This window comes from Triticum dicoccoides, chromosome 5B (assembly GCF_002162155.2).
Source record: "Triticum dicoccoides isolate Atlit2015 ecotype Zavitan chromosome 5B, WEW_v2.0, whole genome shotgun sequence".
Lineage (NCBI taxonomy): Eukaryota > Viridiplantae > Streptophyta > Magnoliopsida > Poales > Poaceae > Triticum > Triticum dicoccoides.
The window spans coordinates 520,911,765-520,927,499 of record NC_041389.1 but is presented as its reverse complement, the minus strand read 5'-3'; the positions used below and the strand labels follow the sequence as shown (position 1 = coordinate 520,927,499).

Sequence of the window (15,735 nt, the reverse complement as noted above, 5' to 3'; positions counted from 1 at the left end):
GTTTGAAGCCTTTGCTCTTCAGGAAGTCTTTGAGTGTGTCATACCAAGCACAAGGGGCTTGTTTGAGGCCATACAGTGCCTTGTTGAGCTTGTATACCATATCATGATGTTTTGGGTCTTCAAAGCCAGGCGGTTGTGCAACATACACTTCTTCTTCAATCTTCCCATGGAGAAAGGCACTCTTCACATCCATTTGATACAGAAGGATGTTATGATGATTTGCGAAGGCTAGTAGTATGCGAATGGCTTCAAGCCTAGCCATTGGAGCAAATGTTTCATCGAAGTCAACTCCTTCAACTTGTGTATATCCTTGAGCAACGAGCCGTGCTTTGTTTTTGACTACTTGACCATGCTCGTCTTGTTTGTTGCGATATATCCATTTTGTGCCTATTATGTTGTGCTTGCGAGGATCAGGACGCTTGACTAATTCCCACACATTGTTTAGCTCAAACTGTTGAAGCTCCTCTTGCATAGCTTGAATCCATTCAGGTTCCATGAAGGCTTCAACAAATTCTTGGGTTCAGAGGTTGAGACAAATGCAAAGTGCCCACAGAAATTTGCTAGCTGTGTTGCTCTTGAACGAGTGAGTGGACCAGGTGCATTGATGCTATCGATTATCTTCTCAATTTGTACTTCATTTGCAACACGAGGATGAACTGGATGAAGATTTTGCTCCTGCTGATCATTGTCATCATTTGGAGGATTGTCTTCAGGCTGAGCAATGTCTTCAAGTTGACCAGGTGCAGAAATAATAAGTTCCTCTTCAGGCTGGGCCTCTGATGGCATGATCTCTCCTGTTCCCATTAGCTTGATTGATTCACTGGCAGGTACTTCATCTAGCACATTTGGCAGGTGCTCTCTTTGCGAGCCGTTAGTTTCATCGAACCGCACATCCACAGTTTCAGCCACTTTATAGTGAAAGAGGTTGAAGACTCTGTAGGAGTGCGAGTCCTTTCCATAACCAAGCATAAAACCCTGATGTGCTTTCGGTGCAAATTTTGAAGTGTGATGTGGATCCTTGATCCAGCACCTAGCACCAAATACTCTGAAGTAGCTTACATTTGGCTTATTACCAGTTAGAAGCTCATAGGATGTTTTCTTCAGAAGCTTGTGAAGATAAACACGGTTGATGACATGGCATGCAGTATCAATGGCTTCAGGCCAGAATTTTCTTGGAGTCTTGTATTCGTCAAGCATCGTCCGAGCCATCTCAATAAGGGTTCTGTTCTTGCGCTCCATGATGCCATTCTGCTGAGGTGTGTAAGGAGCAGAAAACTCATGAGTGATGCCTAAGGTGTCAAGATAGAGGTCGAGGCCCGTGTTCTTGAATTCCGTGCCGTTGTCACTCCTAATGTGCTTGATCTTGACGCCATAGTTGTTCATGGTGTGGTTGGCGAAGCGTCTGAAGACATCCTGCACTTTAGTCTTGAAGACAATTATGTGCACCCAAGTGTATCTTGAATAATCATCAACAATAACGAAACCATAGAGACAAGCAGTAGCAGTGAGAGTAGAGTAGTGAGTGGGACCAAACAAGCCCATGTGGAGCAACTCAAAAGGTCTAGATGTAGTCATGATTGTCTTCGAGGGATGCTTGGCCCTTGTCATCTTCCCAGCTTCACAAGCACCACATAGATGATCTTTCTTGAACTTGAAGTCTTCGATGCCTATGACGTGCTTCTTCTTGGCGAGAGTGTGTAGGTTCCTCATGCCAGCATGCCCTAGCCTCCGATGCCAGAGCCAGCACTCTAAAGACTTGGCTAGAAGACATACGGCATCTGTGGTCCTGCTGAGAAGTCTACCATGTACAGATCATATTTCCTGTACCCTTTGAAGACTAGAGACTTGTCAGATTCCATTAGTACTAGGCAACAATATTTTCCAAATAGCACAATCATGTTTAAGTCACAAAGCATTGAGACAGACATTAAGTTGAAGCCAAGGGATTGAACAAGCATCACTTTGTCCATGTGCTGATCCCTTGAGATTGCAACTCTACCTAGGCCCAATACCTTGCTTTTACCAGTGTCAGTGAATGTGATGTGACTTTTATCACATGGACATAAGGTTGAGTCCATGAGAAGACTTCGATCACCAGTCATGTGGTTAGTGCAACCGCTGTCCATAATCCATTCTGAAGCACGAGGTGTCGTACCCTACAGTGCAGTTAGGAGGATAGGCTTCACAAAGAGTGTTGTGAAGCATAAACATTTGATGCACAAGAGGATTATCAAAGCTTAGATCAAGGTTAGGACGAGATTCAAATATGAAATACATAGTAAGACCATTTGGGCATTTTATCGTGCGTCCCATAATGTGTTTTAGGTCCCCAGCAATAGCATCGGACGCCTTTGATTTCCGGCTGGAGACCTTTCTCTGCAAAAAAAAGTTAATTCTTCTTAGCCACCCACATCTTCAGGGGTGGCTTAGAAGCAATGAGTCTAAGTGCAGCATCTGAGAATTTCGGCTTTGGAGCCCTAGCAAATAGCCTTGTAGGAGAAGAACGATACTCATATGAATAAGTAGAAAAGTTCTTAGTTCTATGAACATAGCGGTTTGAAGACACACGCTCATATTCATAAGTCTGAGTATGGTTTTCCTGCAAAACATTGACGTTAGGGTGACTCAGGTGAGTCCTGTATTTGTATGAAGCCTTTGGGCCATATGAAGCCATAGGTCTGGGGTTTGTCTTCTTCCTTGGTGGTGTCATGATGACATTCCCAGGAAGATTCTCAATACACTGTTTAGGTACCCAGATTTTCTTCATAGGTGGTCCATTCCTGCAGTTAGTACCAATATACCTGGCAAACACTTCACCATTCTGATTCTTAAACAGTTTATAGTTTGCATCAAAGGATTCATCAATTATAATAGGGTTAGCTCAAGTGAAACCAGATAAGGTGGATGGATCTACTGAAGGTTCCTTTGCAGCAACCCATGTGGTTTTGGGGTACTGCTCAGGCTTCCAGTACGACCCATCAACATTCATTTTCCTCTCGAACCCAATACCCTCTTTTCTAGGGTTTCGGTTCAGAATCTGCTTTTTGAGGACATCACATAATGTCTGATGCCCTTTGAGGCTTTTGTACATGCCTATCATGTACAATTCCTTCAGCCCTGCATCATCAGTGATACTTGCATTGTCCTCAAATGAGGAATTAGTGACAGCAGAGACATATGAAGAATTTGTAGCATTAGAAGCATTTGAACATTCATGTGAATATTTAGTAGTTTCACGTTCAATGCACTTCAGACATGGAGGAACAAATTCTTCCTATGTAACGCTGATTTGTTGAGCAAGTAATGAATCGCGCTCCTTCTGAAGATCTTCATAATCCACTCTTAGCTTTTCATGATCTTGCTTTCTTTGAAGACATTCAGAAGAAAGCTTCTCGTGATCAGACAAGAGAGTATTATGTTGATCTTGAAGGGCGTCAAACTTGGAATGAAGTCTCTGAAGACTCTCAGCCAATGCTTTTGACTGATCCATTTCTTCACCCAACATATCATCGCTCTTACTAAGCATGTATTGAACCTTTTCCAAGGCTCTTTGTTGTTTAGTGGCAAGGGAAGCAAGTTTGACATAGCTGGGGCCAAATTCATCACCTGATTCATCATCATGAGATTCATAAAGGTAGCATTCAGTTACCTTAGCATCCCCTGCCATGAGGCATGGTGAAGATGGTGACGATTCAGGTGCAAAGGTCATCTCTTTGAGAGTCTCCTTGTAATCCTCAAACCAAGGATCATGACGAGTACGATGACCTTCATAGACCTCAGAAAGCCGGTCCCAGATTAGCTTCGTGTGATTGAGGTGCATGATGTTCCTGAACTGATTTCAGGACAGACAGGAGTAGATGACATCCTTCGCCGTGAGGTTCACTAGAGTGTACTTGCGAATGTCATCAGCCTCCGCCATCTTGCATAGATCGGTAAGACCAATCTCAGTGACGGTCCACAGTTCGCTGTCCATAGCCATGAGTCGCTTCTTCATCATGGCCTTCCACCGAGGATACTCATGATCGTCAAAGGTGGGGCAAGATACGTTCCTCAATCCTGCAGTCGACATAGCTAAAACTCCAGGTGGTTAAACCGAATCACACAGAACAAGGGAGTATCTTGCTCTGATACCAATTTAAAGTGCTAGTTATCGACTAGAGGGGGGGTGAATAGGTGATTTTTATGAAAGTCTTCAAAACATGAAAGTTTCGAAGACAAACACGAAAACTGGACCTATAAACATGCAGCGGGAGATGAACTACACTAGACAAGCCATAGTCAAACAAGTATGAAGCTAAAGCATGATGACTGATAGCAGCTAGGTAGTAGGATCAGGATGGAAGATAGTATGAAGCCAATCAGAACAAGTAGCCACACAGTGAAGTCAAACAGGCAGAGCAATAAGGCAATGACTTCACTAAGACAAACTATAAGTAAGGAGAGTAAGAGATAGAACCAGTGTGTTGTGAAGACAAGGATTTGTTTGACCAGTTCCAGTTGCTGTGACAACTGTACGTCTGGTTAGGGAGGCTGAGATTGAACTCAGAAGACCGTGTCTTCACCTTATTCCCCTTGAGCTAAGGACACACAGTCCCCGCCCAACCACTCTGGTAAGTCTTCAAGGTAGATTTCCAAACCTTCACAGACTTTGTTCACCGGCAATCCACAATTACTCTTGGATGCTCAGAACGCGATGCCTAACCGGCTGGAGGATTCACAGTCCTCAAGTGTAACAAGTCTTCAGATCACGCAGACAGAAAGACTTCAGTGATGCCAAACACTCTTTGGGCTCTGGGTGTTTTGGGCTTTGTCCTAACAAGGATTTCTCTCTCAAACTCTTTGGAGGTGGGTTGCTCTCAACGAAAAAAGCCGTGCACTAACTCTGAGTAGCCACCAATTTATGGTGTAGGGGTTGGGATATTTATAGCCACTGGGCAACCCGACCTGATTTGTCTGAAATGACCCTGGGTCACTAAGGAACTGACACGTGTCACAACGGTCAGATTCCAAACACACGCGACAGCTTGACTTGGGCTACAAGTAAAGCTGACTTATCCGACTCTGGATAAGATTTGCTCTCATTGTCTTCGCTTGAAGACATAGGATTTTGGTTGAGCATCACTTCAGTCACTCTGACTTTGTTCACTTGGACCCCACTTAACAGTGCGGTGGTTCCTTTGACTCAACAAAGAAGAAAAGAAATAACAAAACCACTAAGTCTTCGCTCTCCATAGTCTTCACTCAATGTCTTCTTCTGTCATAGTCTTCAATGTGAATATCTTCACGTACCACCATTATCTTCAATGTCTTCATACATTTTTAGGGGTCATCTCCGGTAGGTAAACCGAATCAAGGAGGCACTACTACCTGTCTTATCCTGCAATTCTCACAAACACATTAGTCCCTCAACCACGTTTGTTGTCAATACTCCAAAACCAAACTAGGGGTGGCACTAGATGCACTTACATCGCAGTACACATGAACCATCTATTCCACGGCACATGAGTAAAATCTTTCTATAACCAGTAGATTATCCCCTAACAAAAGCTAATTAGGCTCCAATACACAAGGCACATCAAGCACAGACTAAATAAGCCACGACCATAATACATGATTACTAAACATATCTTGTATAACAGGTTTTTCAGTCATGAATTTTCAGAAGAAGAAGTGGCATGTTTGTTGAAAGTGTTTATCATCACAGCCATGGTCAAACAGAACACATGAATCTAAAAGAATGACAATAATGAGAGTGGCTCTTTTTTCCTCATATTAAGAAATTCAACCATGCTTTCCCTTGTCCTTCATGTATTAATCAGAAGCACGGGTAAGGTTCAAATCACTGCCACTAATCCAAAGAAATGGCAAACGCTGCAAAGGTTTGGCAAGTAAACCATTTCTCTATCCGCGCCCACTACATCCCCCTCAGACCAAGTGCAACAAAGAGGGATAGTAGAAGCTAAGCACAAACAGGAAAAAAAAGCAGAAGAATTTAAAAAATGTAACTTATGAGAAAAAAAATGCACAATGTTTTTCTCTCATATGCCAACCACAAGGGTAGCATGGATGATGCAGACATATTAACATGGCATCAGTTCAGACCGCTCGTTTGCTTATACTCTCTTCATAGAGAAAGATTTTAGACCAAAAATTATCAACAAAGATCAAAGCAACTTAAAAAATATGAACATATTTGTCCAGTCATTAGGTGTCCAAAAAGATGGTATGTTTTATTCGGCTTTCATCGTTGTCCAGCCATATTCTATACATAGTAAACACCAGAATAAAAAACTAAAAAGTAGATGACATGTAAGTTCAGAAGTATTCAGAAAAATTACAGTCAAGCTGTTTAATTTGTCCTTAGAATTGCAGAATGACAGCATGGGCGCACTACGACCAATCCGTCCCGAAAGATGGTATGATTAACATGTTTTTCATCACTGGACAAACAGAACAGTAACACAAACAAACAGGTCTACAAAACAGAACTTAAATTACTACAAAAAACAAAATCTGACAAAAAGAAGACAGAAAAGGAACGACACTAACAATAATACGTGAGAACATCCCTCACATCATTCACTTTAGCGACTCATCTTTTCAAGCATTCAATCAAATCATATTTTCAAGAATTCAATCAAATGACCTTATAATACCAGACAAAGAGGAGTTGTAGTGGTATGCACTTATCACATATACAGGAACCATGCTTAAAATCCACACATACATATACATATCCCAATAGAACAGAGCTAGTAAGAAAACGAGCAGCCGTGCACTTGACGTCTTGTACTAACAATTAATAACACATAAAACTGAACTGCAACAAGAAGAATTGCATAAGACAAGCTTATGTATAAGCTGTGACATAAGCATAGGATCTGGAACTAAAATTCTCGATTATTCCAATGTCGTAACAGGCATTTTACCTCGCCCATGTCTGCGAGCAGGAGATCTCCCTCCGTCTCCTGCTCCTGAGCAACATCTGCTAGAGGAAAACAAAAGAACTGAAGATCTTAATTCAGTTATCTGAATTAATAGTACAAAAAAGAAATGAAGATGTCAATGGCAGTAGTGCTTGGAAGGATAAAGCAACACTTGTTCTAAGGACAATAAGCTGATTGGTGCCAGGCAGTGTGGGGTCTCATCTGTCACCAAGCTTAACATGAGTGTTTAAACTTGCCTACTAGCCAATCAGGACTAACCAAAGTACCAAACATAGCTATTCAGGCTACAGCAGCAACATATTAAACTAGCCATGGACCTACCTAACTACCAAAGCACTAATCCATCCCCAATTAGTTCAGACAAAAAAATTCCACATGGTTAAATGGGCACGCACCTCTCTGTACTTCTGTAGATAAACCTTGAGGGGCTTGATGTACTCCTCAAAGCCCAGCGTGGCCATCCCCAAGAGCAGGTTGTCGCTGTTGATGGTCAACACCAGACCACACTTGTCGCTTTCCCTGTAGTACAGACAAGACAAAACGGTAACAGGTCAGCACCAGACCACCCTTGATTCAGGCAGGCAAAACAGAGCGGCGGTGGTCAGCAGGGGCACTCACTCGCTGGTGATGGAGATGAACTCGGATACGCACTCGTGCACGGTCTCCTTGGCGAACATTGATGAGGCCCGGATCTGGACCCCTCCTCTGGCACGGCACGACCCGGGCGAGCGGCGTCAGAGGGCACCGATAGCACGGCCGCGTCATTGTTGACCACACAATAACAGAAGAAGCAGACGGAGCCATGGTCTCCTACTAGGTGGTGCACCTGCGCGCATGCATTAGGGAGGGGAGGAAGGAAACCGCATCAGCAAAATCGAACCAAGCAACAGAGAGAGACCAGGAGGAGGAGAGAGAGGCGGACCTTGCATGGTGTCGAGCACGACGAGGAAGGTGGCGAGCAGCGCGAGGAGGCATCGACTGTGCTCCCCATCCTCGGCCTGGTAGAACATGCCCACGATCTTCCCTAGATCTGTCCCTGCGGTGGAGTTCATGGCGGCAGCGCACGCTAGGCCTGGGCGTTGGGTCGATGGGATCGAGGCATGCGGGCAGGGAGGCATGCGCGCCGGGTGATGGAGGGAGGAGGATTCCTTAGGGGATTAGGCCCTTCCTCGCCATCATCTCCGGCCGCCATGGGGTGCGGGATCGGGCCCCGCATGGTGGTGGCACCTAGATTGGCACGGCGACAGACTAGTGGAGGTCGGATCCGGTGACGCAGGAAGCCATGGCGTGGCTGGATGCGGGCGATGCAGAGGGACAAAGCAGCAACGGTTGTGGTGGCTCGGGTAGGAGGTGGCAGCGACGGATTGAGACATCCTCGTCGATCTGGATCGAAAAGAGGGGGAGAGACAGGCGGCGATGGGTGTGTTCTCGGGGGGAGGGGACTGGGTTGCTGCTAGGGTTTGTGTTGGGTTGCTATGACCCGAGAGGTGAATGATAGACAATGGATCCTTCGGATGCGGACGGTTCAGATCGGCTACAGTGGGGTGATCCATGAGAAGAGCCCTGATTGGTTCAGAAATTTTGTGATTTAATATAGTTTCTAAGTACTAAAACTAGGGAAATTTTGTGAAGGAACTATCAAAATATTTTGCAAAACAACACAACTAAAATTTTCACTCAGGTTAAACCCCATTTTATGGATGACCATAGATTTGCATGCATTTTTTATCTTTCTAGATATTTTTAATCATTTTTCTTGTGGAAAAATTGGTTTTTTTGCGAAGAACCTATCAAATATTTGTTGTAGAATGGGACCAAATAAATTTTCTATAATATTATGCCATATTTAATATACAATTGATCAAATTGTTGAGTGTGAAAATTTTTGATCCACCTCTCATGAAAAAGACAAATTTCCACCAATTCAGTTGGAAGCGGGTAAAATTTGAACTGCAGCTGCCTCATAGTTTGCTCTTTTTTTTTCTAAAAATAATTTATAGGTACATAAGTACCTATTTAATCATAGAAACACAAAAAAAATTCCAAGATTCAACCACTAGCTAAGAACGGTCAAGCCCGCCGTTTTGACCGCATTTTGAAACGGGCATAAAAATTTCAAAAAAAATCAAAAAAAATGGAAAACCTTCACATTGCGTCATTATATGTGACCAAGTTACCAGAAAAAACAATGGCTTTCAAGCCAAATGATCAATCTTATGGACCAAATCAATGTTGCTCAAATGATCTAATATTGTGCACTATGGTGCATATTGGAATGGCAAACAATGTTGCCTGAGGAAGTTTTCATTTTCTTTGGACGAAAAAATCATTTTCCATTTTCCAAGTGCCCAAAATGAGTTTTTTTGTGAAGGACCTACCAAATAATTGTTGCAAAATTGGACCAAATCAATTTTCTAAAATACTAGGCCATATTTAATGCACAATTGACCAAATGGTTGGGTGTCACAAGTTTTGATCCACCTCTCATGAAAAAGACAAATTTCTGCTGATTCTGGTGGAAGCGGGTCAAATTTGAACTGCAACTGCCTCATAGGCTGCTCTTTATTTTTTTTCCAAAAATCATTTTTAGGTACAAAAGTATCTATTTAATCACAGAAACACCAAAAGTTTTCGAAGATTCAACCACTAGCTACTAATGGTCATGCCTGCCATTTTGACCGCATTTTGAAACAGGCATAAAAAATCAAAAAAATGGAAAACCTTCGCATTGTGTCATTACATGTGACCAAGTTACCAGAAAAAATAATAAACTTGTAATACGGTAACTATTTTTAAAAATTGTTCTCAGAAACGAGTTATCATGTGTGGAGATCAATGGCTTTCAAGCCAAATGATCAATCTTATGGCCACATTCATGGCATAGTTTGTTAAAATGATCTCATATTGTGCACAATGGTGCATATTGGAATGACAAACAATGTTTCTTAAGGAAGTTTTCATTTTCTTTGGACGAAAAAATCATTTTCCATTTTCTGAGTGCCCAAAATGAGTTTTTTTTGTGAAGGACCTACCAAATAATTGTTGCAAAATTGGACCAAATCAATTTTATAAAATACTAGGCCATATTTAATGCACAATTGACCAAATGGTTGGGTGTCACAAGTTCCGATCCACCTCTCGTGAAAAAGACAAATTTCTGTCGATTCAGTTGGAAGCGGGTCAAATTTGAACTGCACCTGCCTCATAGTTTGCTCTTTATTTCTCCCAAAAATCATTTTAGGTACAAAAGTATCTATTTAATCATAGAAACAGCAAAAAAATTCCAAGATTCAAGCACTAGCTAGGAACGGTCATGCCTGCCGTTTTGACCGCATTTTGAAACGGGCATAAAAATTTCAAAAAAAATCAAAAAATTGGAAAACCTTCGCATTGTGTCAATAAATGTGACTATGTTACTAGAAAAATAATAAACTTATAATACGGTGATTATTTTAAATAAGTGTTCTCAAAAAATAGCTATCATGTGTGAAGATTCATGGCTTTCAAGCCAAATGGTCAATCTTATGGCCACATTCATGGCATAGTTTGTTCAAATGATCTCATATTGTGTACAAAGGTGCATCTTGAAATTACAAACAATGTTGGCTAAGGAAGTTTTCATTTTCTTTGGACAAAAAATTCATTTTCCATTTTTTGAATGCCCAAAATGAGTTTTTTTATGAACGAGCTACCATATATTTGTTGCAAAATTGGACCAAATCATTTTTCTAAAATATTAGGCCATATTTAATGAACAATTGACAAAATGGTTGGGTGTCAAAAGTTTTGATTGACCTCTTGTGAAAAAGACAAATTTCTGCCGATTTAGTAGGAAGCGGGGCAATTTTGAACTGCATCTGCCTTATAGTTTGCTCTTTATTGTTTACAAAAATCATTTCTAGGTATATAAGTATCTATTTAATCAGAAATACATGGTTTGGTGGTGATACATCGAGGTTTGGATGGTGGACGAGGGCCCCAACTCCAGAGCGCGTAAACTCGCATGCCCGCCGCGTGGTCACCGCATGACCGTTGCGTTGCCATGTGTTCTGGGCGGCCTAGGCATGTCTAGTGGGTTGGGTACTCCCGAGGTAGGTGCTAGGAAGAAAATTATAACATAAGATTCTCACGAGAAGACTGAACTATGCTCAAACATGAATTAGCAGCCATGTGTTTGATTAGCGGTACGGGAAATGCACGTGACCAATGGGCGTGAGTTTTGGCTGAGGATGATCATCTACTAAGAAGACTGTCTTCACAAATTTTCATCTCTAAAGGAGGATCCTAGGCGGTACTTGCTTTGCAAAGTACCACACTAGACAAAATAATGAATGTTGAAGCTGGGCTCAATATAATTAATGGATTGAGCTGAAATTTGGTGGAGGATGGTTATTTGGGCATAAGAAAGCACTGTAGAAAATTGATACCATTTGGACATGCCAAAGTGGTACTTCCTTCACAATGCTCTTCTCTGGGCAGAAACTTGGGAAAAATAGTGAGAGAAATTGGCTAAATTAAATGAGCTCAAATTTGGTGTAGGTAAGTTACATAGGCATATAGAATATGTGGCAAAAATTCAACTCATTAGGATATGTATAGCTAGTACTTCTTTCACGAAGGTTCTAGGTGGACAAAAACTTTGGAAATTTGCCGAGGAAGATTTGCTGGGCAAATAGAGCTGAATTTTGTCATGAGGCAATGATTTGGATAGGAAAGAGTGCCCAAAAATTTTGAGGGCAATCAAGAATATATAAATAGCACTTCCTTCACAATGCTCTTCTCTGGACAAAAACTTCAGAAAATTAGTGAGAGAAATTGGCTAAATGAACCAAGCTCAAATTTGGTGTAGGTAAGTTACATAGGCATATAGAATATGTGGCAAAAATTATACTCATGAGGATATGGATAGCTAGTACTTCTCACAAAGGTTCTAGGTGGACAAAAACTTTAGAAATTTGCCGAGGAAGATTTACTGGGCAAATGGAGCTATATTTTGTCATGAGGCAATGATTTGGATAGGAAATAGTGCCTAAAAGTTTTGAGGGAAATTAAGAATATATAAATAGCACTTCCTTCACAAAGTGTTGTTCTGAACAAAATAGGAAAATGAATATTGTTGAATTATTTTCGAACTCGGCAAGGAAGTTTTTTTTTACATATTTGACGAAGATATGACCCAAAGAATTTATGAGATTTTTTTGGGAATTTTGGGAATGATAGAAAAATAGGTTGCTTCACAACCTAGGGCAAGAATCGACACATGGACATGACACATAGGCAAAACTGATGAGGGGGCGCCTAGTCATAGCAACCCACCACAATTTACAAGGTTATGACCATCTATATTTTATGACCATCTATATTGGTCGTTATCAGCTAGAAATAAGGCAGCGGACAAGTGCTATCTTTTTTATGACCATTTGATGTAAGGAAATTACGACCTTTCTGACCAAAATGGTCGTTATAGTATTTCTTGTAGTCCCCCGAACTGCTTTTGACCAATTGGTCTCAAATGGTCATAGATTTATGACCAATGCTTCCAGGGTCACTAACAGAAGGTCACAAGTTGACATATTTCTTGTAGTGACCCTGCCTCAACCTTCTAGTAGGCTTGAAACTCTCACTTTCCTCATCATTGATCCTTACTTTGTATTCGACAGTTGAGATGCATTGTATAATCAAATTCACCCATTCTCGACAAAAACCCAATCTCAACATAATGTCCTTCAAGAAAGGCCACTCGACTATATCATATGCTTTGTGCATGTCAAGTTTTATAGCACACAAGCCCTCTCTACCTTCTCTTCTGTTCTTGATTGTGTGAAACATTCATAGGCCACTAAAATATTATCCGTTATCAATCTTCCGAGAACAAATGCACTCTATGTTGGGCTGATAATTTCTGGTAACAAAGCCTTCAATCGAGTAGCCACCATTTTTGCAATTATTTTGTAACCACATTACATAAACTGATCGGTCTAAATTGTGTGACCTTTTTCTGGTGTATTAATCTTAGGAATCATCACGATCGCCGTATCATTCCAACCATTCAGGATAGTACATGTGTTGATTGCTTTCAGAACCTCCTCAATTAGGTCCTCCCCCAGCATGGGCCAAAATCTTTTGTAGAAAATATCATGGAGACCATCTGGCCCTGGAGCTTTTAAGTCCCCAATGTCGAATAAATCCTTGCAAACATCTTCCGCGATATTAGGGGCAAGTAGAGCATTGTTCATTTCATTTGACACTCTTCTACAGAGAAGTGATAAAACTTCTTGATTTGGATGCTGAACTTCCGATGTGAAAAGCTTTGAAAAATATTTAGTGATGTGATCCTTCAAATCCTTCTCTTGTATCCAATTTCCAGACTCATCTAAGAGTTTCTTTATATTATTTCTTTTTTTCCTGGCCGTGGCAGCGTTGTGAAAGAACGACGTATTACGGTCCCCATGTATCAACCAGTTCGCCCATCCTCTTTGTAACCAGAAAATTTCCTCTTGATCCAAGATATTTTCAATTAACACAATAATTTCCTTCTGACGTCATCAAGATTCCGTATTCAGTGGGCCACTTTTCTTCTTACATACTATATCACTTGACTTAGACTTGGTTAAGTCTCAATCGACTGAGACCTAGTCGCACCCAAACAAAAAAGGGACCGTCTATTCAACAAGCGCCTGAAAAAAAATCTCGTGTTAGTCACTGTAGACCATCGGATCAATATCCACATGCCCCGGAGCTCGGTGATGTGCTCCTCGGTGACCGTTGAGCACTTTCACAAGCCCTTCATTTTAGGGGCAGCCTTTCCCTCCTTCATCGTCTTCTTGCCCTTTGGCGGCTCACCGCCTAGGCATTGTTGCCATCGTCGGCCATCACACGAAGGTGGAAATAAAAGGGGGCGACGCTGGAAGTCATTGTGCTCAGGAAAGACCGCAAGGAAGGCGAGGGCGAGTACTACAGCAAGACAGAGGAGAACATGATGGCCTACACAGAGTCATTTCGGAGGTTGCATCCGGATGTTGCTGATCCCATCCAATCGCAGATCGATGAGACGGTGTTGGTAGCCATCCAGACAAAGTACCATGGCTGCTACCCGTGCCCCGATGGCATGATCACACCTTCTATCTCCCACACACGGCTCCGAGCTAACAACCCTAGCCTGAGCAGGAGTATCGCCCATGCGTAGCCGAGCCTGACCAACCAACATCCTGTAAGTATTTCCCCTTATCTTCTTTCTTTCTCGCTTTATTTCAGCATTGCTATGATTTATGAGTTTCATCATGTCATATTGTAGGCATATGCGGCCTATGTCGAGCTTACGCATGTCGAGCTGCGAGAGCACGCCGGGAGAGTGTAGGAAAACGAGGATTTCAACCATCAAATGATGACAGTTAGTTTTTCCCACTTAGAACCAACCTAAATTTTGCACTTTCATTTCTTATGACCTTCATGTTTTCTTGGTGAACTGTCTAGGCTATGTTTGCGGCTATGCAAAATGACACGGTTCCTAAACCAACGGGAGCCCCACCACCACCTTCTACACCATGCACATACTTGCCTTTGTTCGAAGAATGGGTAGCACAAGGTAGTGGGACTCCGGTTAGTACATTGCCAAACTATTCAACCACTAGTTATCATTGATTCAACACTATTACATTTACCGTTACAATCTCTATTCAAACATGTAGGGAACCAGTGGATCATCCGCTTTTGGTGGTGGTCTTGGTGGTTACACTCCTGCTTCACGGAGCCCTGTCGCTACGGTTTGGCGAAGTGGTGCTGGTCTTGGCGGTGCTAGTGGTCTTAATGGTGACGGCGACGATGATCCTAGTCCGCTTTAAATGATGATGTTTTCCATGTTTTTCTATACTTTTTGATACATCTCCATCGTACCTATAATTTTTGATTGTTCCATGCCAATATTGTACAACTTTTACATACTTTTGGCAACTTTTTATACTATTTTTGGGACTAACATATTTATCCAGTGCCAGTTCCTGTTTGTTGCATGTTTTTTTGTTTCGCAGAAAATCCATATCAAACAGAGTCCAAACGCGACAAAAAACTTATGGAATTTTTTTTCGGAATATATGTGATTTTTGGAAAAAAAGAATCAACGCGAGACGATACCCGTGGAGTCCACATGGCAGGCGGCGCGCCCTGGGCCTTGTGGCCACTCCATAAGGTGGTTGGTGCCCTTCTTTTGCCTCAAGAAAGCCAATATCCGGATAAAAATCGTGTCCAAAGTACAGCCCAATCGGAGTTACGGATCTCCGGGAATTTAAGAAACAGTGAAAGGGCAGAATCAGGGAGCGCAGAAATAGAAGGAAACAGAGAGAGAGGTCCAATCTCGGAGGGTCTCTCGCCCCTCCGCCGCTATGGAGGCCATGGACCAGAGGGGAAACCCTTCTCCCATATAGGGGGAAGGTCAAGGAAGAAGAAGAAGGAGGGGGGCTCTCTCCCCTCTCTCCCAGTGGCGCCGGAACGACGCCGGGCCATCATCGTGACAGAGATTTACACCAACAACTTCACCACCGTCATCACCAACTCTCTCCCCCTCTATGCAGTAGTGTAACCCCTCTTTTACCCGCTGTAATCTCTACTTAAACATGGTGCTCAATGCTATACATTATTTCCCAATGATGTATGGCTATCGTATGATGTTTGAGTAGATCCGTTTTGTCCTATTGGTTAATTGATGACCATGATTGGTTTGAGTTGCATGTTTTATTATTGGTGCTGTCCTATGGTGCTCTCTGTGTCATGCAAGTGTGAGGGATCCCCGCTG

The 15,735-nt window shown here is 42.2% G+C and overlaps 2 non-coding genes and 1 pseudogene across 2 annotated transcripts; all 3 read right to left on the bottom strand.

Annotated features, from left to right (window-relative positions):
• Window positions 1-5,621: 5,621 nt before the first annotated feature.
• On the bottom strand, window positions 5,622-5,710 carry LOC119313265. Its single transcript, XR_005151631.1, has one exon. It is a non-coding gene; the product is annotated as a small nucleolar RNA Z223 (small nucleolar RNA).
• A 43-nt stretch (window positions 5,711-5,753) lies between these two features.
• Window positions 5,754-5,848, bottom strand: LOC119313480 (annotated as a pseudogene).
• A 507-nt stretch (window positions 5,849-6,355) lies between these two features.
• LOC119313225 lies at window positions 6,356-6,447 on the bottom strand. The gene has a single exon (XR_005151597.1). It is a non-coding gene; the product is annotated as a small nucleolar RNA SNORD96 family (small nucleolar RNA).
• Between the last annotated feature and the right edge of the window lie 9,288 nt (window positions 6,448-15,735).